Source organism: Canis lupus, chromosome 24, assembly GCF_011100685.1.
Source record: "Canis lupus familiaris isolate Mischka breed German Shepherd chromosome 24, alternate assembly UU_Cfam_GSD_1.0, whole genome shotgun sequence".
Lineage (NCBI taxonomy): Eukaryota > Metazoa > Chordata > Mammalia > Carnivora > Canidae > Canis > Canis lupus.
In genome coordinates this window covers 12611164-12637753 of record NC_049245.1, presented here as the reverse complement: position 1 = coordinate 12637753, position 26590 = coordinate 12611164, and the positions used below count along the sequence as shown (strand labels likewise).

Genomic DNA, 26590 nt, shown 5'->3' with positions numbered 1-26590 from the left:
GTCTACCTGGTTCTGACATCTTTACCAGAAGTAAGAAGATGCAGAGATCAAAGAGAAGAATTTTAACTTAGGTTGTCAACTTGCCTCTACTTCCAAAATTTCTCATGCTTAAAAATATGACACAGTGTTTTATTCTTCATTAGAAAAAAAATCAAATTGTAGCTGACTCCAAATCTTCATTTCACTTGGGTTAGGGAGGATCCAATCACAGTGAATACGTATGTTCTTCTCTCCCACTCCTCAGCTCACAGAAAGGTCCGGGAAGTTGTATGCAGAATACAATTTGGGGCGGGGAGGAAGGGGTTGGGATTCTCCCTGGTATTTGGTCACCCTGTATGCTTATTGTTCAGACTGGTGCAATCCCTGGAAGGAAGGTGGCTCTGACAGTTTTCTGTCATTCTTGGATACAGGATACTTTGCTGAGACTGCTTTCCCGGAGTGTGATGGCAAGCTTCCCTTTGTGGGCCTCACATCCATTTAATTCTAAGGAGATGCCAGCGTACAAAATTCAGAAGCCACTATCCCCTTCTTTGTCTCCATTAATTTCCACCTATCCCTTTCCGTTGATGAAGAACACAAATGTCCGTATTGCCCCCACTCTGTTCTTTGTAGCGCTTTTCTTTCTTTTTTTTTTTTTTTGTAGCGCTTTTCATAATGCATAGGTTTCAGCCTAAATTAAAGTGCGCCTTTAAAAGAATTGTGGGTCTCTTAACCATTCATGCATCATTTATTTTCATATCCCTTTAACCACCTTTTAAAAAATCTCTTAGAAGTCCAGTCGATTTAGGGGTTAGTTACTGTGTATTTTAATTGACCATTCAATTCAAATAAATGTGGAGGAAATTATAACCCTCTTCAACAGCTCAATGACAATTTAAGGAGAATGAGACCTTGATTGAAACCATTAGGAACTTAGGAACCAGACTCGGATGTGGTTGGATGTGGTCAAGGAAATAGCCCAGGAACTTTTAAATCCTGTCTTACTTTGCATTTACGAAAAACTTTAAAACGACAAAACTAGGAGAGATACTACCTCAAGTTTTGAAATCATTTAATAAACAGATTGAATGAAATTATTATAGTTGGCATTGAAAAATATTGATAACCAAAATTTTATCTTTTAAAAATAAAAATGATGGTTCTCACCTAGCCTATAGGCTTGAAGCAGGGAAAGAAAGCATTTCAATATCCCCTCATCTGTTACATATGTTGATCAACCCACATAACCAGACAAACTCCTGATCAGATGGGCCATCTGCAAACTCCTAAGAACACACTTTTCTATCAGCTGCATTTTATTTATTCCCTTTTTGGATCTGTGAACAGAGTAGGATGCTCTAAACATCTCCCAGGGTCTGTAAACAGGCTGAGGGTTAGAAGACCACCCTAGCAGGCAGTCAACTTAACTACAAATAAGAATGAAGAAACAAGGGGCACCTGGGTGGTTCAGTTGGTTGAGCATCTGACTCTTGATCTCAGCTCAGGTCTCAATGTCAGGGTTATAAGTTCAAGCCCCTCCATGATGGGCATGGAGCCTACTTAAAAAAAAAAAAAAGAATGAAGAAATAAGAAAGAAAGAACCTACTATGTGTCAGACAGTGTGCAGAAGCTTCTTCATAAGCCATCACATTTTTGTCTCCTAATCCTATGAAAGGAGGTGAGCATATTACAGATGAGAATCATCCTAAGGCTAAGTGATCTGGTAAAGATTACATATGAGTAGTACACTTAGGACTTATACATTTATTCATTGATCATCTACCAGTAGCCAGGCACCTGACTATATAAATGCTTCTCAAAATTTGGCACACATCAGAAACTCCTGGAAATTTTGTGAAACACTCCTGGGTCCCACCTCCCAGAAGTTCTGATTCAATAGGTCTGAAGTGAGCCCAAGAGTTTGCATTTCCAACATGCTTTCAGCTGCTGCTGCTGCTGCTGCTGGGTGAGAACACCATTTTGAGTGGTGAACAACACATACCACCTCTGCCTTCTCAGAGCCCACAGCCATCAATGGGCAATAATTTATACATGTGAGGGATAGATGGGGGAACAAGGTGCTATAGAAGCACATGGGAAGGGCCTCTACCTAAAAGTTTGGGGATCAGGTTTCCTGGGAGAAATTTCAGGCTAAGCTGACAACTTTAGATTGAGGAGGAATTCTTGCCATTGAAGGCAGCTGGGAGGTGAAGAGAAGAGGGAGGATTCTGAAAGGAGGGGACAGCATTGCAAAAACTCAGAGATGAAAAGGCATATTCAAAAAGGAAGAAGTCATTGAATATGACTGAGTGGCAAGAGGAGAGCAGAATATGCAAAAGATGTAAACTATTTTAAGGAATTTAGGGTTTATGCTGGTGATAAAGAAAAGCCTTGAAGGGCCTGAAGCAGAACAGTGTGAAAATCAGATCTTTGTTTTATAAGAACATTACAGGCAATGTTCAAAACTGCAGATAAAGAGGATGTGGAAATCCTTTCACCTTTAAATTCAGGTCTGGGGCAGCCCGGGTGGCTCAGCGGTTTAGCGCTGCCTTCAGCCCAGGGTGTGATCCTGGAGACCCAGGATCGAGTCCCACATTGGGCTCCCTGCATGGAGCCTGCTTCTCCCTCCACCTGTGTCTCTGGCTCTCTCTCTGTGTCTCTCATGAATAAATGAATATTTAAAAAATAAAATAAATTCAGGTCTGCCAGTCACTACATCTTAGAGGCCAGAGCTGAAGCCACAAGCACCCTCTGGCATTCCCCCAAAGAGAACCCTTTGTCTATAGAGAAGATGTGCCTCTGGTCTACAAGAGGAAGTCCCTATACCATTCCTGCCAGCCCCTCACTGCTCCCACTCTCATCTCTACAGGACTGTTTGACATTACCTTCGTGTTGGTGTACTTAGCTCTGTGTAAGGCAAACCCTCTTCCAGTCTGATCAGGTTTAGTACCAGCTCTGTCATGCTGAAATATCTCTCTGACCTTCTCCTGCCTTCAGCTCCCTCTCCTCCAGCTCTCTTCCTTCTCTGGCTCTAGATCGTGTTTCTTCCGTGAGCCCAGGGTGCTGATCCTGCATCACAAAGGGCTAGTAGTTAGCTAGCATGTGAGCATATTTCTGCCTTCTGTAATTAAAATGTTCAATGCTTTATGAGGTAACCAACCTTACAAATGACTTAGGCCAAAGTAAATCCACTGTCCCCCACAATTGTGCAGCAAATACTGATTGGATGGAAATAAAGTTTAATGAAAACAGGATATAACTCCATGAATAAGCACCAACTGGCTGCTAGAGAAATGGTCATAATATTTTATTAAACTAATTATCATAATAACTTCTATTTATTGAGTACTTACTATGAGCCAGATACTAGAATTTTCTAGATATCTCACTTAATCCTCACAACAACCCAAGGGAATAGAAGTATATTTTACTGTTCTCTCCATTTTACAGCTGAAGCAAAGATTGGGGCAATAACTTGTCCACAGTCATACAATTAGTATAGATGCCAAAGGCTAACTTTGTATTTTGCCAAGTCTTCTTCTGAGACTTAATTATATGTCAAAATGAAAATGCAACATGTTCCAGAAAACTGAATCAAACAATGTATAGAAAGGAATAGACACCATGACCTACTGGAATTTATCCCAGCCAGCAATGCAAAGATGGTTTGACACTCCAAAGTCAAATAATGTAATGACCCGTATTGATAGAACAAAGGCCACAAACCACAGGCTCGTCTCAATAAACATAGAATAAACATTTGACAAAATTCAACACCCTTTCATGATAAAAATATTCAGTAAACTAGTAAAGAAGGGAAATTCCTCAATCTGACAAGGCCATCTCTAAAAAGCCCACAGCTAACATCATATCAACATAAGATTGGAAAGTTTTCCTCCAAGATCAGGAACAAGATGGTTTGCTCTCACCACTTCTATTCAACATTTTACTGGAGATTCTAGCCAAAGCAATTAAGCATTAATTAATTAACTAACTAATTAATTAATTAAACAAATGGCATTCACACTGGAAAGAAAGAATTAAGACTATCTCTATTCACAGATGACAAGATCTTGCCTGTAGAAAACTCTAAATAATCTACCAAAAAGCTATTAGAACTAATAAAAAAATTCATGGGGTTGCAAAATAGATCAATACATGTAACTCAATTGTATTTCTATATACTAGCAATTAAAATCCAAAACTGAAATTAAGAATAATGTGCCATTTATAACATCAAAAATAATAAAATATGTAGGAAAATTTAAGCAAAAAAGTACAAGACTTGAATGCTGAAAATAATAAAATATTTCTAGAACAATTGAAAGGGTACCTAACTCAGTAGAAAGACATCTCATGTTTAGGGACTGGAGGGCTTAATAATGTTAAGGTAGCAATATCCAAATTGCTCTACAGACTAAAAACTAGTCCCATCAAAATTCCAACTGCATTTTTTTCAGAAATTGGCAGACTTATTTTAAAATTCACACAGAAAGGCAAGGAATTGACAATGACCAAAACAATTCTAAAAAAGGACTAAGGCTGTAGAACTTATACTTCTTCATTTTAAAATTTGCTACAAAGCTTCAGTAATTGTCTTAAATATGAGCATAAAGATAAAGATATAGATCAATAGAATCCAATTTAGAGTCCAGAAATAAATTCTTAGATTTATGGTCAATTCATTTTTGGCAGGAATGCCAACATAATTAAATGGGGGAAGAATAGTGTTTTCAATAAATGATGCTAGGACAACTGGATATCCACATACAAAAGAATAAAGTTGGATGTGTGCTTCATATCATATGCAAAAATCAGCTAAAAAAAGGCCCAAGAAAATAGAAATCAAAACCACAATGAGATACCACCTCACACCAGTCAGAATGGCTAAAATTAACAAGTCAGGAAACAACAACTGTTGGTGAGGTTGCAGAGAAAGGGGAACCCTCTTACACTGCTGGTGAAAATGTAAGCTGGTACAGCTACTCTGGAAAACAGTATGGAGGTTCCTCAAAAAATTGAAAATAGAGCTACCCTACAACCTAGAAATTATACTACTAGGTATATACTCCAAAGATACAAATGTAGTGATCCAAAAGGGAACCCACATCCCAATGTTTATAGCAGCAATGTCCACAATAGCCAAACTATGGGAAGAACCCAGATGTCCATCAACAGACAAATGGATAAAGACGTGATATATATATATATCACACACACACAATGGAATATTACTCAGCTATAAAAAATGAAATTTTGCCATTTGCAATGATGTGGATGAAACTAGAGGGTATTATGCCCAGCAAAATAAGTCAATCAGAGAAAGACAATTATCATATGATTTCACTCACATGTGAAATTTAGGAAACAAAACAGAGGAGCTTAAAGGAAGGGAGGGGAAAGTAAAATAAGACATAATCAGAGAGGGACACAAACCATAAGAGACTCTTAATCATAGGAAACAGAGGATTGCTGGAGGGGGGAGGGTGGTAGGATGGTGTAACAGAGTGATAGGCATTAGGAAGGCATGTGATGTAATGAGCACTGGATGTTATATACAACTGATGAATCATTGAACTCTACCTCCGAAAACAATAATACACTATATCTTAATTAATTGAATTTAAAAAATAGATCCAAGATCTAAATGTAAGAGCTAAAATTACAAAAATCTTGGCAGAGAACCTAACCATAAATATTTGTAATACTGCATTAGGCAATGACTTATTGGATATGACACAAAAGCACAAGTGACAGAAGAAAAAATTAATAAATTGAACCTCATCAAAATAAAAAAAATTTGTGTTTCAAAGGAAACCACAAAGAAAGTCAGAAGACAACCCGTGGAAGGGAGGAAATATTTGCAAATCACATAACTGATAAGGGACTAGAATGTATAGAGAATACTTACAAGTCAACAGCAAAAAGTCAAAGAAAGATTAACTTAGAAATAGGCAAAGGATCTGAAAAGACATTGCTCCAAAGAAGATATGCAGAAGGCCAATAGCAGAAGAAAAGATACCTGACATCATTAGTCATTACCTAAATGCAAATCAAAACTACAATGAGATACCACTTCACACCCACGAAGATGACTAAAAGAAAAAAGACAAAGATAGACAATAAATGTTGGTGAGAATAGAGAGATTGGAACTCTTACACTTTGCTGATTGGGTTGTAAAGTAGCTCAGCCACTTCTGAAAAACAGCGGGCAGATCCTTATAAGTTAAACATAGAGTTAAATATGATTCAGCAATTCCATACCTAGGTATATACCTAAGAGAATTGAAAACATGTTCATATGAAAACTTATACATGAATGCTAATAGCCTCATTACTTATAACCACCAAAAAGTGGAAACCACCAAATGTCCATCAACTGACCAACAGATATCATGTATCCATACAATGGAATGTTACTTGACCATAAAAAGAACACACTGATATGTTCTAAAACATGGAGGAACCTTGGAAACATGATGCTAAGTGAAAGAAGTCCATTACAAAAGACTGCATATCGTGTGATTTCGTTTACATGGACCAACCAAAATAGACAACTCTATTGTCTAAGAAAGTACATTAGTTGTTGCCAGACACTGAGGGAAGGGAGGAATAGTGAGTGGTTGCTAGTGGGTATGGAGTTTCTTCTAGGGTGATGAAAACATTATGAAATTAGTGGTGATGGTTGCACAACTCTGGGACTATACTACAAACTACTGAAATGTATACTTTAAATTACTAAATGTTATGGTATGTGAATAATATCTTAGTAAAACTGTTCCAAAAACTATGTATGTTAAATATCACATATTATATAAGACAAGATCATCAATATAGTGTATATTATATATACATCTCACATATATTATGTATTGTTAATTATATAATATAATGATATTAATATAATTCTATATTAATATAATATTATATAAATGCATATGCAATTATAGTGTATAAAATAATAAGTAATTGGGCATGTTATAATTGTTAATGAGCCCTATACCTCTCCCAGTCTGCTTTTGAAGTTACCTAAGTTCTTTTGACCCCCACAAAACTTCCTACTTACATAAATATGCCACCCCAACTTCCTCCATAGGTAGTTTTTTATTTGTTGGTTTGGTACATCACGCGGTTAAGAGTTCTAAGATCAGCCTACTGGGCCTCTAATCCTTGGCTTCGCCAGTTTACTAGCTGTGGTTTAGGTTAAGTTAGCTGCCTCTCTTTGGCCCATCTGTCAAATGGGAGGAATAATTGAATTCATCCCACAAGGTCATTAGGAGGCCTCAGTGACTTCCTAAAAATTCAGGGTTCAGTCATAAAAAAGGGATTTATGATCAATACATGATAGTAGCAGTAGTGTTTTTATAGTTATCCTATTCTGCAGATTCTCAAAAATATCTTAAATTTTAAACTACTAGCCTTATAATTGGAGTAGACTCAGCTTTATTCCTAATTGGGGGAATACAAAGAATATGAAAGGCAAAAAAAAAAAAAAAAAAGAAAGAAAGAAAGAAAGAAAGAAAGAAAGAAAGAAAGAAAGAAAGACAAAAAGGAAAAAAGAAACCAACCAGAAAACCAAGAAACAACATGCAGGGCAAAGCCTCAATATACATAAGGCCTCAATATTCAGACTGTGCCTGAAAATCCAAATTTGGGGCATCCCTTTTTGCTGCTCTGCAAATGATCTTTATTTGCTTTGCCTATCTAGCCTCAAGATTAATTACTCAGTTTAGGGGGAGGACCTTGAAGTTTGCCCATAAATTTTCTGCCTCTAAAGAGAAGATTTTTATCACTGACTATTCTGCTGTGAGCATGAGTCTAGGAGAGTGACTCAGGCCATCTTCTTAGAATGGCGGGCCATAAATCAGCTTTTATAGAAAATTAATCTCCCTGGACTCATTTGGAAAGTTAGCAATTATTAGTAGCTAGTGTAAGAGAGAGTCTTCAAAAGAGGAATGGTAAGACAATGTCACCTTGAGTTTCTTCTAAATTGTTCCCTCAAGTAAGCTGTGGATGGGAGTAGTCCCCGAAGGCAGATGCCACCAAAGGAAGTTGTTGGTGCCTAAAACTCACTACATATGTGAACTGGATCCCAAGAAATATGCTGGTATGTTAAGGGCAAAGATAAGATTTCATAAGGCATTTGACTCAACCGCCAGATTGTTTTTAGCCACTGCTAAGTACCTAGGATGTCTTGAAAATATTTAGGCAGGGCAGTTCCCGGTGGTGCAGTGGTTTAGCGTCGCCTGCAGCCCAGGGTGTGATCTTGGAGACCCAGGATTGAGTCCCACGTCTGGCTCCCTGCATGGAGCCTGCTTCTCCTTCTGCCTGTGTCCCTGCCTCTCTCCCTCTCTGAATAAATAAATAAATCTTAAAATATATATATATTTAGGCAGCCATTTTGAGGGTTTGACTACTGGCACCCAACAGCTGAATATGGAGAATATCAGGTCTTTTGGCCAGTGTAAACAGAGTCACAGAATTAGAGGATTCAAGAAATGAACATTGAAGTGTCATTCACTTCAAGCTCTCACTTGAGGTAGGGTTACACTGAAACCATCACAGATAGGTTTGCCTCCTTTCTGTGCCTATCAGTGGGTTGTTAAAATTTTATTATCAGGCTAGCAACACAGGGATCACCTGGGAACTTTTTACAAATACATATTTTTAGGCCTCTCCCCAGATTTACTGAATCAGATGATCTGGGGCTGGAACTCAGATGTATTTCAACAAGCCCCCCAGCTGATTCTGATGCATGCTCCAGTCTGAGAATTGCTGCTCTACTATTGCCAGTAACAGAGCTACTTTAAAGAAGAGAGTGGATATACCAGTTGGGATTGTTTTGAGCTGCAAGACACAGAGTCGCCCATCATGGTCCCTCCAAATGAGGATTTCGTTTTTGTTACAGGAAGACTGGAAGTCAGCACCCCTGGTCTGATGCTGCAAATCCCACATTATCATCATCCCGGGCTTCTCCTACCTTCACATTCTGCCAGCTTTGGTAAGTGGCTTTTGTCCTCAGGTACAACACTTGAAGGCCACAGGATAGCCTCTCATCCATGTTGGGAAAGATGAGATGAGAAAGATGATGAAGAGAAAGAGGTAAAAGATACAAGCAAGCTAGGTCTCTCTCCACTTCTGAAAGGTTTTCTGGAAGCTTTAGCTAGTGACCTCTGCTCACATTTCGCTGGCCAGGACAGGTAGCTGCAAAGAAAGGAGGAGTGGTTTTTAGCTGGGTACTTTGCTGCTCTGAAAAAGAATCAGGGTTCAGTTAGTGAGGTACAAGTGAAGAGAGGACTTGGGTGGGCAGTTAGCAAAGCTGCTAAGTGGGGCTTGGTAAAGATGATTCAAGTCAATATAAATATTAATTGTAGACATTGAATAATCAGGCCTGAAAGAGACAATAAGAAAGCGCAAAAAGTTTAAAAAGGTGATTAAAAACTTTATGGAATAAGATCCAGTTCTGGCAAAACATCTATAAAATGCTTGATTTTTTTTTTCATTTTGGAAACTGTTCCTCTTATGATCAGAAAATGCAACATTTGCAATTGTAGTTGAGACTTCCTTTATTATTTCTTCATCCCTGGATGATTTTCATTCTTGGAGAAATTTCAGAAGTTGAATGGCTAGCATCAAATGCAAAATTTGCCTGTAATGCTGGGTCACTGTCCTTGAGCAAGATGGCTTATGTTGTTTGTCTTGACCGACTTCATTTCACTTATTTGTGGAATTTGTTTCATATCATAGTGTTATATCCTGATCACAAATTTTTACGTTGCCAAGAAGCCAAATAAAATATCTTTATCACAGAGAAATATTCTTAAATCCACTTACTCTGAAGTATACAACTTTCATGAGAGACTTTTTTTTCTCTGGCAGCAGAGGTTTAAATTTAATTGAGAAAATATTCCATGCATACTTACCATAGCATCCCTGCTTGCCAGCTCTTTTTCTAGTGCCAAATGAAGCCATTTAATACTCATCACTGCCTATCATGCATCCCAATGAATTTATACTCCTCTCTCCACCCATCCCCAACCCTTATGACCTAGCCAGGAGAAAGTTAAAACCCCCAATGATCATAGATGGGATGGGATGGGATGGGGGAGGTGCTAAATCTAAACGCCTAACTCTATCTAAATATATTTAAAGTATGGTGTTCCCACCACCAGCAGCAGCACCATCACCCGGAAGCTTGATAGAAATGCAGTCTCAGGTTCATCCCAGATCTGTTGAATCTAACATTCTAGGGGTAGAACCTAGTAACATGTGCTTTCACAGGCCCTCCAGATGATTCTGCTGTAAACTAAGGTCTGAAAATTGTTGTCCCTAGGCCAGTGGTCTTCAACCTTAATTACACAATGAAATTTAAAAATTTTATGTCTCCCACCCTCAAGAAATTCTGATTTTATTGGTCCAAGGAACAGCTGGACAGTAGGATTTTAAAAATATCCACAACTGGGTCTATTGTGCAGCCAGTCTAGAGGCATGAGAAAATTCTATCAAGCAGTATCTGAGGGTATATCTCCAATAAGACTCAGAGCCAGTACTGGACCATGGAACTTTGAGAGGGATATACCCAGTGACCTTTCCTCTTAGGTTCTTAGTCTTTCTTTCAGGACCCACCTTTCTCTTCTACTTTGTAGCTCATACTATATGTCTACCAGGGCTCACTCTAACTGCAAGAAGTTCCCACCAGTCCACTTCTCAGCTGGCATGTGGCCCACAGGGTTAATGAACAAGGGATTCACTCATAATAAACAGTCCTGTATTAACAGAAGTGTACTTGACCTGAACCAATATCTCCATTGTATACCTTCTTCTTAAATCTCTGATCAGAATGTCAAGAACCAGCATCTTTTTCTTTCTTTGAGGAACCTAATTGATGCCCTATACTACCTTCCTGCCAAACTCTGTGCAGTCTCTTTTTGGGAAACTCACTACTCTTGGGACAGGCCTTTCTGTGTTCATATGACTCTAATTGTTCAAAGTCCTCCCCTTGGGATGCCTGGGTGGCTCAGTGGTTGAGTGTCTGCCTTTGGCCCAGGACGTCATCCTAGAGTCCCAGATCGAGTCCCAAGTTGGGCTCCCTGCATGGAGCCTGCTTCTCCCTCTGCCTATATCTCTGACTCTCTCTCTCCTTGTCTCTCATGAATAAATAAATAAAATCTTAAAAACACACACACACACACAAAGTCCTCCCCTTATGTTAAGCACAAATCTGCTTTTACAGAGGGCCCAATTAGGGATCCTAGAGCTGCCTACAGAATGGGTTTCTCTACATGACATTACAACTCATCAAACATTTAGACAATTGTCAAGCCTTGTGATATTGTGATTTATAATAAGAAATATATACTTGGAAAAAAAAGGAAAAAAAAAAAGAAATATATACTTGGTCTTTGTCCCTGTTTCTGGCACAGAGCTCCTGAAACCCTTGGAATTTCCTAAGTGATAAGAGCAATAAAAGTGTCTTTATGTTAATAGATGACTTTTGGACTGCACCTAACGATGGGGGTTGCTTGCCAGGAGAACCAACAAGATTATTAGAGGGTTAGAACTTTCAGTCCCATCCACCAAACCTCTGGGGACTGGGATAGGAACTGGAGGTTGAATCAGTTGCTGATAGCCAATGATTTAATAATCATGCCTATGTAATGAAGCCTCCATAAAAACCCAAAAGGACAGTGTTGGGAGAGATTCTGGGTTGGTAATTATGTGCATATTTGGAGTAAAGTGGCATACTCAGATATGGAAACTCCTCAACCTTTCCACATGCCTTGCCCTATGCATGTCTTCCATCTAGCTGCTCTTGAGTTATATCCTTTTATAATAAACGCATAACCTGGTAAATAAAATGTTTCTCTAAATTTTGTGAACCATGATAGTAAATTACTCAAACACAAGGAGGGAGTCATTGGACCTGCAAAATATCCAGTTGTTCAGAAGTACAGGTAACAACCTCTACTTGCAATTGGCTGGCTTGTGAAGTAGAGGGCAATCTTGTAGGACTAAGCCCATAGCCTGTGGGATCTGATACTATCTCAAGTAGACAGTGTCAATTGAATGAATGTTAAACATCCAGCCGGTGCCTAAGAATTGCTTCATGGTATGGTAAGCATCCTCTATATTTTCTCTCTTTGAGTTCAAAATTCACTTTCTAGGGGCGCCTGGATGGCTCAGTTAGTTAAGCATCTGACTCTTGATTTCAGCTCAGATCATGATCTGAGTCATGAGATGGAGCCCCCTGCATCAGGTTCTATGCTCAGTGCAGAGTCTACTTGAGATTCTCTCTCTACCTCTGCCATGCTCACATGAACTCTAAATGAATAAATGAATGAATAAAATCTTTTTTAAAAATTCACTTTCTAAATAGTGCCTCTCTGTAGTAGATACTGTTGGAGTCTCCTCCAGACACCTTTTCCTGGGCTACATTCCCCTTCCCCACCTGCTCTGAGAGCTCATAGTTATATCCTCTAGAAAAATGCCTGAGGCTGATGGAAGCCACAGCAATGGAGAGGTGTGCCACCGCTCCTCACCCAGGGGCAGCCACAGCCAATGGCTGACAGATACCCAGCTTCCTTGTCTCAAGGTGGAACAATTCTAATCTCCAAGGGTAACCATGTTCATGCCTAGGCCCCTCCCCTTTTCCTGAGAATCTTCCCTCAACAAATCACTTCATAAGAATCCCCATTTCAGGCTTTTCTAAGGAACTTGACCTAAAACGGCTTTGCATGAGCAGAAACATTTAAGATTGTTCCTTTTATGTGATCACCCACATTGCAGCACATTTGTTTGACCAGTCAAGATTAAAACAGCCTGCTGAGCCCCAAAGGAATAATGCATAAAAGAGTGCTGGAAAATATATTTGACTGTTTTTGTGGGGTGAGGGGTCAAGAGTATCACCTGGGGAGCCTGGATAGCAGCTGTTACCCCACAGATCTTGGCAGAAGGGATAAGATTTGATTTTCAATACCATTGTCTTGATGCCCAAGCCACATGGAGCAGATTGATCACAAAAAAAAAAAAAAAAAAAAAAAAGAAGGCCCTCATTTTCTACCCCTTTCCATGTGCACATTCTTTGCAATGTGATTTTGCAGTTCCTCCAATTTAGAGGTAGAGTGTATTTCCCACTTCTTGAACCTAGCCTGGACTGGTTTTGACCAATAGAGTCAAGGAGAACAAACAGTTTGCCAGTTCCAAACCTGACCTCCAGTGCCCTTAAACACCTCTCCTCTCTCTTTTAGAACCCCCAGCTACCACCATGTGGCAATGAATACCCAGACTAGCCTGCTGGAGGATGGGAGACATGTGACCCAGTCATGCCATTTCCCCAGACACCAGCCAGCTGACCATCAGACATGTGGGCAAGGCCATCCACAAGCAGTTATCCTCCAACTGACCACCAACTCACAAGCAACCCCAGTTGAGATCAGCAGAGCCTGGCCCTGAGCAGGAAGACCACTCAGCTGACTCATAACCTTAAGACCTAATTATGGTTGTAGCTTGAAGACTCTGAGGTGGTTTGTTAGGCAGCACTGTGACAACAGTTAATAGATACCCTATAGCTTTCAGACCCCCTTGGAGAAACCTAAATATGGGACAGAAGCATTAAACAAACCATAAACTACAAAGAGTTCTGCATGCCTGATTCTGGTCTAGGGAGACGAGTTTGCAGCTGACAGCCATGAAGAGAGTAGGGGTTCTTGTGGCCAGAGGAGAGCACTGGAGGTAGAAGCAGGTGTTGAGCTCAGAGGGGAACCTGTGAACAGCAAACTCCACAGCCTGAGGCCTCCCGTGCAGTCACAAGGGAAGTGATGAGAAAGCACGTTCTATTTTTGTTCCAAGGTCTAGCAAAAGTACCTGGGAAGCCAGCAGGGAGTAAAGCAGAGAAGTTGACTGATATGGCCAACAGGGGCTTCCATTTTATGAAAAATGCGAGATGGAAGAAGAGAACAGAGCCCAGAAATGTGAAAATAGGGGTAAAATTAGAAACAGGCTTTCTCTTTTTGTAGCTTTTTAAAAAAAAAATTTATTTATTCATGAGAGACAGAGAGAGGCAGAGACAGAAGCAGGCTCCATGCAGGGAGCCTGATGCAGGACTCAATCCGGGGATCATGCCCTGGGCCGGAGGCAGGCACTAAACCACTGAGCCACCCAGGGACCCCCTCTTTTTGTAGCTTTGAAGTGTATTTATTGGATGTAACAAGCATACAGTAATTAGTGCAAATCTTAAAAGTTAATAGCAGTGAATTGGTGATATAAACACGCAGACTAGTAGGAAGGATCTTTCCAGCACCCAGAAGGCTCTCTTCTGTCCATTCTCAGTTAACACTGTCTCTTCATACAGAAGTAACCCTGTTACTTAGTTTTGCCTGGTTTTGAACTTCATTCAAATTGAATCATATGGCATAAGGTCTGGCTTTTTCTGTTCACCATTTCATTTGTAAGATCCATATATGAGGGTACATGATATAGTATTTTGGGGTTCTTTTAATCATTCTGTAGTATTCCACTGTATGAATAAACCATGATTTATTTATTCCAAAGCTATTAGACATTTGGGCTCTTTCCAGCTTTGTCTTTATGAATAGTGCTGCTATGAACAGTTTTGTACATGCCTTTTGGTGCACACACATTCTCTTTCTTTAGAGAACAATGGCTTTCAATCAACCTCTCTTTTGTCCACTATCTGGCCTAGGTAAAGACACAACACCCTTAGTTACCTGTTGACCACAGGCTTAGATAAGAAATCTGCATTCAAATCCAGATTCAATCTTCTTTGGGGAGGAAGGAAAGAGAAGTAAAAAGGAAAGGAAAGGAGGAGACAGCTCGAGTGACAACAGAAATGATAATCAGTCCCTCTTAACTTTACATTTTCTCTCTGGTAGCCATCTGAGATGCCTAAAATAATGACATTCATTTGAATTAAAAATGTGAAGTGTCCTTTTAAGATGCAAATGGGTTTTTTAGGGGGGCAAATACATAAAATAATTAAAATGTTACAGTTTCCTGGTTTTTTGTAATGTTTACATTGTCCTCTTCTTTGCTAGTCCCTCCTACTCAGAGTGATCCCCAGCCCAGCAGCATCCAGTAACCTTGGACTTTGTTAGATATGCAGACTCTCCCCACCCCCGACCTATAGAATCAGGATCTATATTTTAACAAGATCCCGGGGTAATTCCCATGTACATTAAAGTTTATGAAGCCTTCTAGTATCCCTCTTGATACTCACAAGACCCTATAATCAGAGAAGGAAGGGGTAATTGTTCTCATTTTACAGATGGGGAAATCAAGACACAGAAGGGTGAACTTGATGTACTAAGGGCACCCTGCTGGTTCCATGCCAGAGGAAGTTCTCTAAATGGAAACTGCTCATTTTCTATTATTTCACACTGATACCCACTGGCATGTCTAGCATGGCCTCAGGTCAACCAGCCTGTTTCTCCCTAGAAAGCACTGTCCCAATGGGAGGCACTATGGTCTGGGTCACTTTCTCTGGAGGTTGGCCTAAAAAGTCATCAGGACACAGATGTGGTGGAATGGGGAGTGGGGAGTGGAGGGAGTGAGAGGCAAGGATGGGAAGGGAAGGAGAGGGAATGAGGAAATGCATGAAACAGCAGAGAGACATGGAAAGCATTCAAAGCAGCACCAGATACACACTGCAAGTTCCTAGCGTTGTTATCTTACTCCTCCCTTGCCTGTAAGCAAGAAGTCTGTGCTTGTGACGCAGTCTGCAAGAGGCTGTTGGCAGGCAGCCCAGAGCTGGCCCGGGCCCTCACTGCAGTGCTCTCAGCTATGTAAGGAGACTGGAAGCTGCCCAGTACACCTTGCTGGGCCCTGCAGAGCATCAACACCACCTGCACCAGAGGGGACACGGCTCTGCAGTAAACAAACAAGCCAGACTGCAGAGCTGGCTGGAAAGCTGGGTGCAATAATCCGACACAGGTGCAGCTCAGGGCATGCCTGTATACACGCAGAATCTAAGGACCAGGGGGTTTCTTCTCATTCTGCCTCTCCAGGAAGCAGCTCCAGGCTGCAGACTTGCTCCTCCTGACCTGGAGACATCTGGATGTTCCCTCTTGACCCTAAGCCCTGTGACAATCCAACAGCCAGGATGGTTCTGGCTCAGGAAGGCTTACGGTTCAGATCAGTGAAACTTACCTAGACTCTGTGGCCTTCCCTCAAATCCAGCTGGAGCGGGTTGGGAAAAATACCCAGGGCTCTGTCTATCTGGGTACTGACATAGGAAGACTCCAAGAAAACCTACAGCCTCCCCTTCACCACCCCTATAGATGCCAGATGTCAAAGGTACAGTTAACAGTGGCCTTCCAAAGCCACTGTCTGATTTGTTTCCTAACCCAAGGATGGCTCTAATGGCAGAGGTTCCAGAACAGGCAAAGGGAAGGAATTACCATGAGGTGGAGAGAGCTACTTAGGGCAAATAAAGAAGCTTGTCAGGAGTTGGAGGGGGCCCCAAACATATCTCTAAATCTAAAAAGCAGGACTCCAGCTACTGCCTTGACCTTCAGCCTCCTGGGTTCTTCCCACTGCCAATTTCATAACTTTCACCCTACTGCCATCAGCGGCTTTCTTTCCCCTGTGCTGGGAGATGGCTGCCCCTCTCTATGAACAGCTGTGGACTGTTTATTCAGTCAGGGTCCAGTTGTGCAGCAAGGACACTGATCCAACCTCCTTGCAGATAAAGTTATGCAAGAATGAGGATCAGTTTCCAGGCCAAGGTCAAAAACTGGTTTCTGGGTTGTAAGTGTTGGTGGGTGGTCAGAGAAAAAGGAGATGGTGGTCACTGGAAAGAATCTGTCAGAGATCACTGATTGAGGATGAACTGTTTCTCAGGCTGCCTAGGCCTTCCTTCCCACTGAGCTCCACCATAGTAAATGCTCTTTCCCCCTCACTGCTGTAGACCGCTACACAGTTCCCAAAACAGAATAGATCAGAATATTCATTCAAATCTTCCCATGACAAGGCAGCCCTGGTGGTGCAGTGGTTTAATGATGCCTGCAGCCTCGGGTGTGATCCTGGAGACCTGGGATCGAGTCCCATGTCGGGCTCCCTGCATGGAGCCTGCTTCTCCCTCTGCCTGTGTCTCTGCCTCTCTCTGTCTCTCTGTGTCTCTCATGAATAAAGAAATAAAATCTTTAAAAACAAAAAAAACAAACCTCGTGACAGTGGAAATGATTTTTAAAATCTTCATGACAGAAATGGTCTGTCAGCGTATGTGTTAGATGTCACATGACCAGGGTGTAAATCAGTAATTCCAGATACTGTGTTTCCTAAATTTGCATCCATGTTTTTCCTACCTGTTCGATTCAAGCAGCCAGAGCTTAAAATCTAAGCCATAGCTTAGAGTTTGTCTTCTTGCTATTATTCTCTCACCAGCCTCTTAGATACTGGCAGTTCACTCATTCATTCAATTAGTAGTTATTGAGCACTTGTGAATGAGTCATTGTGCTAAAGAAGAGTAGATATAGTTACTACCACATAGGACTTTCTTTATCCTACACATATGTATTAGCACTGCCTCCTCATATAGCACTGTGCAAGGTACTCAAGAGGGTAAAAACAGAGTATAAGCTCTCACGATGATTCAGACACATCTGGAGAAATGTGCAAGACCACAAACAGCCCATTTCTATTGCTCAAGGAGTGGATCCCTCATACAGAAGTGTGGATTCACTGAAAACTTGTGTGAGATACAGAGTCTCAGCCCACCCACCACCCATGCCCCGCACCCCAGACCTGCTGAATAAAAATATGTATTTTAACTGAATTTTCAGGGGATTCCAAGCACAGTGAAATCTGAGACCAGTGATAAGGACAATGGAAGCTATATGAGTTTAGGGAAGAGAGATTATCACATACTTCAGTGGTCAAAAATATACTCCTGCATCAGTTTGGCCTTCAAGAATGACAAACTCAGGGCTCCTGGGTGGTTCGGTTGGCTAAGTATCTGCCTTCAGCTCAGGTCATGATATTGAGGTCCTATGATCTAGCCCCGCATTGGGCTCCCTGTTCAGCAGAGAGTATGCTTCTCTCTCTCCCTCTGCATGCTCTCTCTTTCTCACTCTCTCTCTCAAATGAATAAGTAAATAAATATTTTTTTAAAAAAAAGACTGATGACTTTGGCTGGGTACAGAGAGCTCAGAGAATAGTAATTTCCCACTTCCATTGAATTAAAAAATATATATGTCTGCAAACTGCAAAAGGCAGTAAAATTTTGCAGACACATTTTTCCACAATAGCAAAAGCTTTCAGTCAGTAGGATGAGTCGGCAAATTCTTGTGGCTGCCAGTGTCAGGATCCCCAAATGGCAACTTGCCTAGTTTGGATTGCTTCAAGGTCAGATGGCCTTGTGTCCTGGAATGGACCAGCCCACACAAGACTCCTGGCCTTGCTCAACCTGTCTGTTAGTCAAACAGATGACCAATGAGAAGCTGGTTCATTATTTTTCCAGCAGTTACTCAGCCAATTGGCAACTCTCAGCAAATTAGGTCCTGGAGCGGCGTCATATGAGCATCCGTGGGGTGGCTGCTTTATCAGGCCAGTCCAGGAGAACAGATAAATCACCGTGAAGTTGCCATTAGAGGCTGTCTGCACTGTGACTATGCTCCATGTCAGATCAGCTGAAGTGGGTTCCTCAATTTTCTTGTACTTGCCTTTCCTACATCCAATTTAAGAATTAAGATTTTTTTTTTGGTCTAAATATAAAAACTGAAACAAACAGATGAAAACATGACTGCGTTGGGATGCCAGGATGGCACATTTAAGTGTTGGACTCTTGATTTCTAGCTTAGGTCATGATCTCAGAGTCCTGAGAGCCCTACATCAGGCTCCATGCTCTCTGTCTCTCAGTCAATCTCACTCTCTCTCTCTCTCAAATAAATTAATTAATTGAAAAACAAATCAAAACATGACTGCCTTTAATGTTATCTCCTGTTTCTACCTACTGCCCAAACATCTGTTTGTTCATTAATTATATCAGAAAAAAATGATGTGGAACTTCACAATGCCATTAAATGTATTATTTGAAATTCAGGCCTACATTGCATAGTGGTAAAACTTGCCCATCTTTTGAGAAGTCGTGCCAAGGAGAATCTGCTCTAAAGCAGGTAAGTTCTAAAGATAAGGCAGCTGGACTCATCTACCAACAGGCAGATTCCTCCTTGAGATTCTTTTCTAGAAGCAGAGATGGGTTAGTGCTGAGTGCTGAGTCCTCCATACCCTCTAAGCTTTGCAGCCATGGCTTGTTTTATGAGGCACCTGGCAGGATAAGGAGCTGAACAGACGCTGGGTAACAGGACCCAGCTGTCTGGATCACAGGAAATGGAACCTAAGATCTTTGACTCATCAGCTCTATTCTACTCCCATTGATCTAACGCTTAATTAATAACATGGCAATAACGTATGTCCTGAACCTATCACCACTCACAGCCACCCTATTCTCTCTTCCCCACTCCAGTCGCCAGGATACAGGAAGCACTGATTGGTCAACTACTTCTCTTAACCATTACCATGGATGTGATTTCAAATTGGTGCAAGCTGGATTTATGCCTAAGCAAGATGGCAGGAAGGGCAGCCACACACCAAGAAAGGTAGACATACTCCTTTTTATCTAGGAACTGTGCTTTTAGGAAAGATCTTTTGAGTGGGGAAGTTTGAGCTTCAGACACTAATCTCATCATTTTGCCTCTGTCTTTCAGAGACTGAGCCTATTGTACTGTGTTTTTGAAATGATCAAATGAAAGTATGAAAAATCTGGAAGCCATATAGGTAACAAATGGCTGAAGGTACAGATGGAGCTCAGATGAAACCTCTTTTCGAACTCTGGAGATGTTGCCATGTGAAAGAAGTAGCAAAGACATTGTTGTGGTTCCCTGGATAGGGTGTAAATTCAGTAGAAGGAGGTATTTCCTCACAAAGAAAAGCCACCCAATGCTGGAGGCAAGACCCTGATTCTTAAGGTAGGAGTTCCTCATCATGACAGGTACTTAAGCTGAAGTTCCATGACTATTTTAGAAGACACTTGTATTATAAGGGAAAAGTTGGAATAGAACTTTATCACTCTTTCAACTCTGGTTCTAAGATGTATGCAGAACCAACTCTCACAGAGTAGTTTCTACGGTCTCATTTTATATGGACTATCCCATATAACTCCCACAGCACTTATAAGGTGAATACAGTGGTTATGTTTTGTTTTACATTACTGCTCCCTCTGCTTGGAATATGCTTGCCTAAGTTATTGTGTGGCTCCCTCCCTTCACAATATTCTGGTCTTCTCTGTGTTTTAGCTCTTCCAAGAACCTTTCTTCTCTGCTCTTTGTAATATTGCCATCCCTTCCCTCAACTCTCAATCCCTTTCTCTGCTTTATTTGACTCTATGCCACTTAACAGTATCTAAAATTATGTTACAAGTAGATCCATTTATCTTCTGTCTCCTCTATGAGAACAGAAGGACTTGGTTGCTTTTGTGTAGTGCTCCATCCCCAGCATTTGAAATCAAGGTTGTGGCACATAGCAGAGCGTATGTGTGGAATGAATACATGAATCTGTTTTACAGATGAAGAAACTGAGGCATTGAAGAGGTGAAGCAAAATCCCCAAGGTTACACAGTGAGTAAATATCCAGCGAGTGCTCAAGGATTTGAATAATATGGTTCCAGAGTCCACACATGTAACTCCTATACTCCATTTGATTGTTTGAAGAAATCCTTAAAAATTCAATGGCTGCCTCTGGTCCGTTACCTCTTGTTTTATTACTTCAGACGACTAGTGCCTGTAAGCCGATGGCCGCTCGTTCCCTCCAACATAGTGTCAAAAAGTCCAATGAAAGGGCAGAGAGCAAAAGTGAGATGGCACAAGGCCACTTTTACCTCACTGACCTTCTGCCTGTATAATGATTTGGTGAGCGGAGCAGGTGAGTCAGAGGGGGACAGTGAACAGCCTGGCAGTCACCTGGTCCTAATCTGTCCATGGGTGGATATATTGACTCTGACACTGGTCGCATACCTGGGGTCCTCAAAATGAAATTTGCAAACTCAGAGCAGATTCCTTGCCTCTCCATTTGATTTGAAGGGGCTGAATTTATTATGTTCCCTGTTTCCTCCCTCTGGGTAGGGCTTGGATTTTTCCATGACAAAAATCATATTGATTTGAATATTAACAGGTCATAAAAGAGAGTCAACATTAGCTTTCGTAGTTAATGAAAAAGAATACAGATCTGAAAATCAGACACACTTCAATTAAAATTCAAGTTAGTTACTCTCTGGGCACTTCAATTTTCTTACCTGAAAAATAGGAACTAAGCCTTCCCACATGGTCTTTGTAAGGATTAGCTGAGAAAACATAAAGGACGACATCTGGCATTGATTTTGTCTTTAAGTGTCAGACCATTGTTTCCCTGCTAGCTGCCTTCTACTCTTTCTGTGACTGGATACGGAAAAGAGCGTTATCAGAAGGAGATACTGGGGTTGAATCCAAAGTAGCAAAATCAAATTAGGAAAATCAAAAAAAGGACATTTCAGTTCACTGATGCCAGAAAAGTACTACATTTGTGTGTTGTCTGTCTGCACCCTAAGCTCTTTGGGTCAAGCTCTGAATCTTCCTGCTTGAGTCCTTGGCTATCTATACCCTAGCTCACAGGGAGGTAGCTCACTATGGCTTCAAAATGCAGAGCTAAGAGAGGGCTGGAGGAGGAACCTTCATAACCACAGCCTGCCTTGGCCATGCCTTCTCCTGGACCCTGCAGTGGGAAGTGAGAACATTTTTGCTAGGTTAGATATTTTCAAGGGCCCAACTGGGCCTGTGGATCTGCCAGAAAATTCCTTCTGTTTCAGGTGGATAAAAGCCTTGTGCCCAGCTGTTTTAAGCTCAACCTAATAAGTTCTCTCTTGGGGTGACCATTGTTTTTCAGCTTAAAAATCATCTTTATTCACACAGTAGTATCAGATTCCAATGGATGCCTCTTACTAACAAGGCACATGAAATATTTGCTTATAAAATATGATACATAAAATACACTGAGAAATATGTCTATGAAGTGAAGTGTGCATATATTGCTACCACTAAACTTTTACACCTACCTCTGACCATTACTGGGACCTACTGGAGTCTAATACAAAGTCCTATGCAGTTGTATTGGGTTGTTCCTATGGGAGGATAAGAAAATACATCTTATATATTTCTAGCAAGAAGTAGGCTCCACTTCTTTTTGAAGTTCATAATACAGGAAGAGGTGTTCAAAGGTGCAGGGTGAACAGAAAGATTATGTTCACTCTTGGAGTGCTTTAAAATAAATGTGAACTTCTACACACTCTTATACACTCAGTTCCAATCAAAACAAAACAAACAGAATTAAACCTGACATCTTGGAATGAGAAATTTTAAGATTGCCTGGCATGAGGTAGATGCTCCATAAATAATTTGAATGGATAAGAGACTAAATGAATAACTAAGTAATGAGGCCTCTAATGTTTGAATGATACAGAAATATCCTAAAATGCCAGTGAAAAAGGAAAGCCTTTTTTAATCCAATTAAAGAATTTTAAATCTCAAAAGGGGAGCAGATAATTACTTTTATTCTATGTTTTTCAATGAGTTAATAAACAATAAAAGAATTCTGGTCTTTTCTCAGGAGGCTATCTGGAATGATACCATAGACTTGGTCCATCTTTCCTATTTGTTCCTAATGAATGATATCAGTTTTAATGCTTTACTGCCCAAAGATAAATTTGATATTCCCCAAGAGAAAGAAATATATAGTTGGGCCAGGTTTTCTCAACCATGACCCTGTTGACATTTGGGCCTAGATAATTCTTTGTTTTGAGGAGCTGTGTCAGATGTTAAACAGCATCCCTGGCCTCTACTCATTAGATGCCAGTGACACTCCCATTCTGAGTCATGACAGTCAAAATGCATCCAGACATTGCCAAATATCCCTAAAAGGAAAAATTACCTTTGGTTGAGTTTAGACTTTAAAAATAGTCAACTGTTAGAGAGGTAAAATTGATTCCTGAGATTTAAAACCAATTTTTTTTTATAAACCAATTTTTTGCTAAGTACAGCTCTGTCTTGATTTCTGCTTTAACTCAATTAGGCCCTGAATAGAGTATTACAGAGAACAGAGATCTCACAGGGGGTTAAATCTACAAGAAAGGTTGTTATGCCAAATGATACTGTCTGAGTTAACTATTGACAACAATCATATTGCATTCCACACCAATGTGGAATTCAGAGATTTCAAACAGCAATCATTCATTCTTAGGCATTAGGGTCTACCAGTTGGCTGGGGCCACTCTGAGTCTATAGGTCCACTGGGGCAGTTTTCCTCCATGAGCCTCATTTTGGGATTCAAGCTGAAAAGGGAATAGCTACCAGGGAAAAGCCCTTCTTGCGATAGAATAATTTTCCAGAAGACTAGTAGAAACATGCATTATCTCCTTCAGGTAAGACACCATTTCAAAGAGGGAGAAGATGAAAGTGTCAGATCTCAGAAAGATATCAAGCTGCAGTAACACTGTCATTTCCACACATATTCCATTGGCCTAAACAAAGCACATGATCAAGGCCAGCATGAGTTGGACAGGAAGTACACACTTTACACTTCCCTTGGAGTTTAGGGGCCGGGGGAGGAAGGAATGGAGATAAACTAAATAATAATATACTATAGTTACACACATGAACTTGAAAGACTACATTTTCAATACCACCATGTTTCTTCATTTCTCTGGCTCTATTTTTTGAGAGACAAAGACAGGGAAGTACCATTGGCTTGGAGTCATGTTTGCAAAACATACTAAGATCTTGGTTGGGAGAGCACACAACATAAATATCAAAATTTTCTTAGCTATCTTTAAGAAATCTTACCACTAAATCAGTAGATGGGTGATTTTATTGTGTTTTGTTTGGCTAATATTGTCTTAATTTGGGTTAATTACTTTTTAGAGAAAATCTTAAGTATCAATGCAAATGGTTTAGCCCTGCTTCTTTGTAACCAGAATGCTAAATACATCACTAGCAGCTTGACAACAACCAGCAGCCTATGACAGAGGCATAGAGTCTATATTTTCTTCTACTTCTTATGTACTCTGCTGCATTAGTCATGACCATACTAGAGAGCTCTGTGTATTGTTTAGGCTTCTAAATTCTTTGAAAAATATATAGAGGAACCAGAATGGGTCCACAACAAAATTATTATTGGAATGAAATAGAAATTAGATACCTGATGAGATATTTAATAAATATCTATTCTGGATTTCATTATTTAATCCCTCAAATGCTCCTGGTACATCTTCCCAGAAACTTCATGGAGGCTAATTCCATAATTTTACAGATGAAGAAATGAATTGAAAGAAAAATCCATGTGTTGTTCAAGATCGCCCTTTAGTTGTAGCAGATATTAAGCTAGATCAGCCCAGGTTTTCTGGCTCCCAACCCCAGAACTATCTAGCACACCATTTTTTGTCAATAAAATAAAAGAATTGGGTTGCCTGGGTGATTCAGTTAGCTAAGCATCCAACTCTTGATTTCAGCTTAGGTCGTGATATCAGGTGTGTGAGATGGAGCCCTGTGCATTGGGCTTCATGCTCAACAGGAGTCTGCTTAAGATTTTCTCCATCTTTCTCTCTCTGCCCTTTTCCCCACTCTCTCTGTTTCTCTCTCTCTTTCTCTCTCACTCTCTCTCAAATAAATAAATCTTTTAAAAAATAATAAAAATAATAAAAGAATTGTGGATATTGAAGGAGGCTATAGTAGTCTTGATTTCAAGTACATGGAAGTCTTTTCCATCATCCATGGTGCAGAACTCTGGGATCTCAAATGGAATAGATGAAAAGCTAAAGTTTGAGAATAAAGGGGCCCTCCCTAGTAGTCTCATCTATGGAAAGTGGGGGATAAGAATATTTATCGCATATGATCATCCTGTTGATCCTCCCCTATCCTTACTCTACATATTGTCCCTGGAGTCTAGGATTATGGCTCTCAAATATTTTTCCTCAGCCTAAATGTGGTTTAGTTAGTTAAGCATCTGACTCTTGATTTCAGCTAAGGTTCTGATCTCAGGGTCATGAGATCAAGCCCCAGGTCTATTCCTGCCTCCCACTCCACATTCAGCTGGGAGTCTGCCTCAGATTCTCTCTCTCTCTCTCTCTCTCTCTGCTCCTCCCCTCCCCCACCCCCAGTCTAAAATAAATGAATACATCTTTTAAAAAAATAAAGCCTCCTTTGTAAAAATAAATAAATAAACCCAGAGCCTCTGGGTGAACATCTGTTGACCTATAGTTACTTAACAAATTCTCTCATCCTATTTGCCCTTCAGATAACATATCCTTCTTTAGTCTCCCCATCTCAGTGAGCATCATTTTTATCCACCCTGTTGTCCAATCCAGAAACTAGGAATTCAATTTAAATTTCACTTTTCCTCACCACACCTCACATCTAAGGAGCCAAGTCTTGCAATTCTATGTCATGAATATTTTCTAATTGACTCCTTGCCTTCACTCATTGATATTGTCTTGAGTTTAGTCTCTTTGTCATTTCTTGCCTGGATTATATACTGGTCTCTTAATTGTTCCTTTGGTGCAACTCTAGCCCTCTATGCAAGCCCTCTGTATAGAACACACATTCTTCAGTGAGTTTTCTCCAATAAAAAATAAATTTAAATTTTATATGGTAGCCTGGTTTATATCAGCACTTGTACTCTGAGCATGGGATATTTGTTTATTCATTCGACATTATTTATTAAGTGCCCACTATGGGCCAGACCCTGGAAAGCAAAAAAAACCAATAAAAATTAAAAAAATAAATCATCTCTCTCATGGAGCTTAAAACCTACCTAGGAGGGGGAGACACACAATACAAATTAAATAGATACTTATAATAAATAACATAAATCAATAAAATATCTATTAAGAAATGAAATTACTTGTTAGAAAAAAAAGAAGAGAGGAGGGCTAGTGGTGTTGAAAAAGTGGGGTTGAAATGTTACATAAGGTGATTATTAAAAGTCACACTAAGAAGATTACATTTATAAGACTGCTCGTAGTAGGCACTCAGAAAACTACTTTTTAAATGATGAAATATGTGGGTAAATGCTTAATTTCACGTGGCCCATGCAGCAAGTTTTGAATTAAGCAAAGAGTAAGTTCTTCCTCATTTTTACAAGTGAGGAAATGGGGTCTCGGCAAATGAAAGTGACTTGCCATCCAGGAGATGGTGGAGTCAAGGCTCAACCCAATTCTTCATTCTCTAATACAAATGAAAAAATTACCAACATTATCTCAAAATTCAGTTTACAACAACTTGAAGGCCTATACTTGATTCAGGTGCATTCCTGGGATGCATTCCACCGTACACAGTTTTGATCAATCTGTTATTCTGTGAAACACAGTGAGGTCCAAAGTAAGTCCGAGATGGGTTCTGGCTTCTTTTGGCTCCTGGCTGAGCCAAGCAGTCTGATTGCTCACTTACCCATTTGTTATTTGTTCAACTGGTGGGAACTGAATGTCTTTAATAAGCAGTGTTCTAAACCCTATGGGTTTTGCAGTCAACAAAACAGACATTTATGGAGCTCTTTAAAAGCAGACAATAATATGTAG

The 26590-nt window shown here is 40.3% G+C and overlaps 1 long non-coding RNA gene across 8 annotated transcripts in view; it reads right to left on the bottom strand.

The window, feature by feature from the left end:
• The window catches only part of LOC106557702, a 130446-nt gene that overhangs the window by 34470 nt on the left and 69386 nt on the right, over positions 1-26590 (bottom strand). For 4 of the 8 annotated variants that reach the window (XR_005377591.1, XR_005377594.1, XR_005377593.1 and 1 more), the window contains exons 4-6: positions 8960-9183; positions 2865-3048; positions 1586-1645 (exon numbers count right to left, since the gene is read on the bottom strand). This is a non-coding gene — a long non-coding RNA (uncharacterized LOC106557702). Of the gene's footprint in view, positions 1-1437; positions 1536-1585; positions 1646-2864; positions 3049-8959; positions 9184-26590 lie in introns of all 8 variants that reach the window. The other 4 variants (XR_005377595.1, XR_005377598.1, XR_005377596.1 and 1 more) reach the window with 2 other exon arrangements.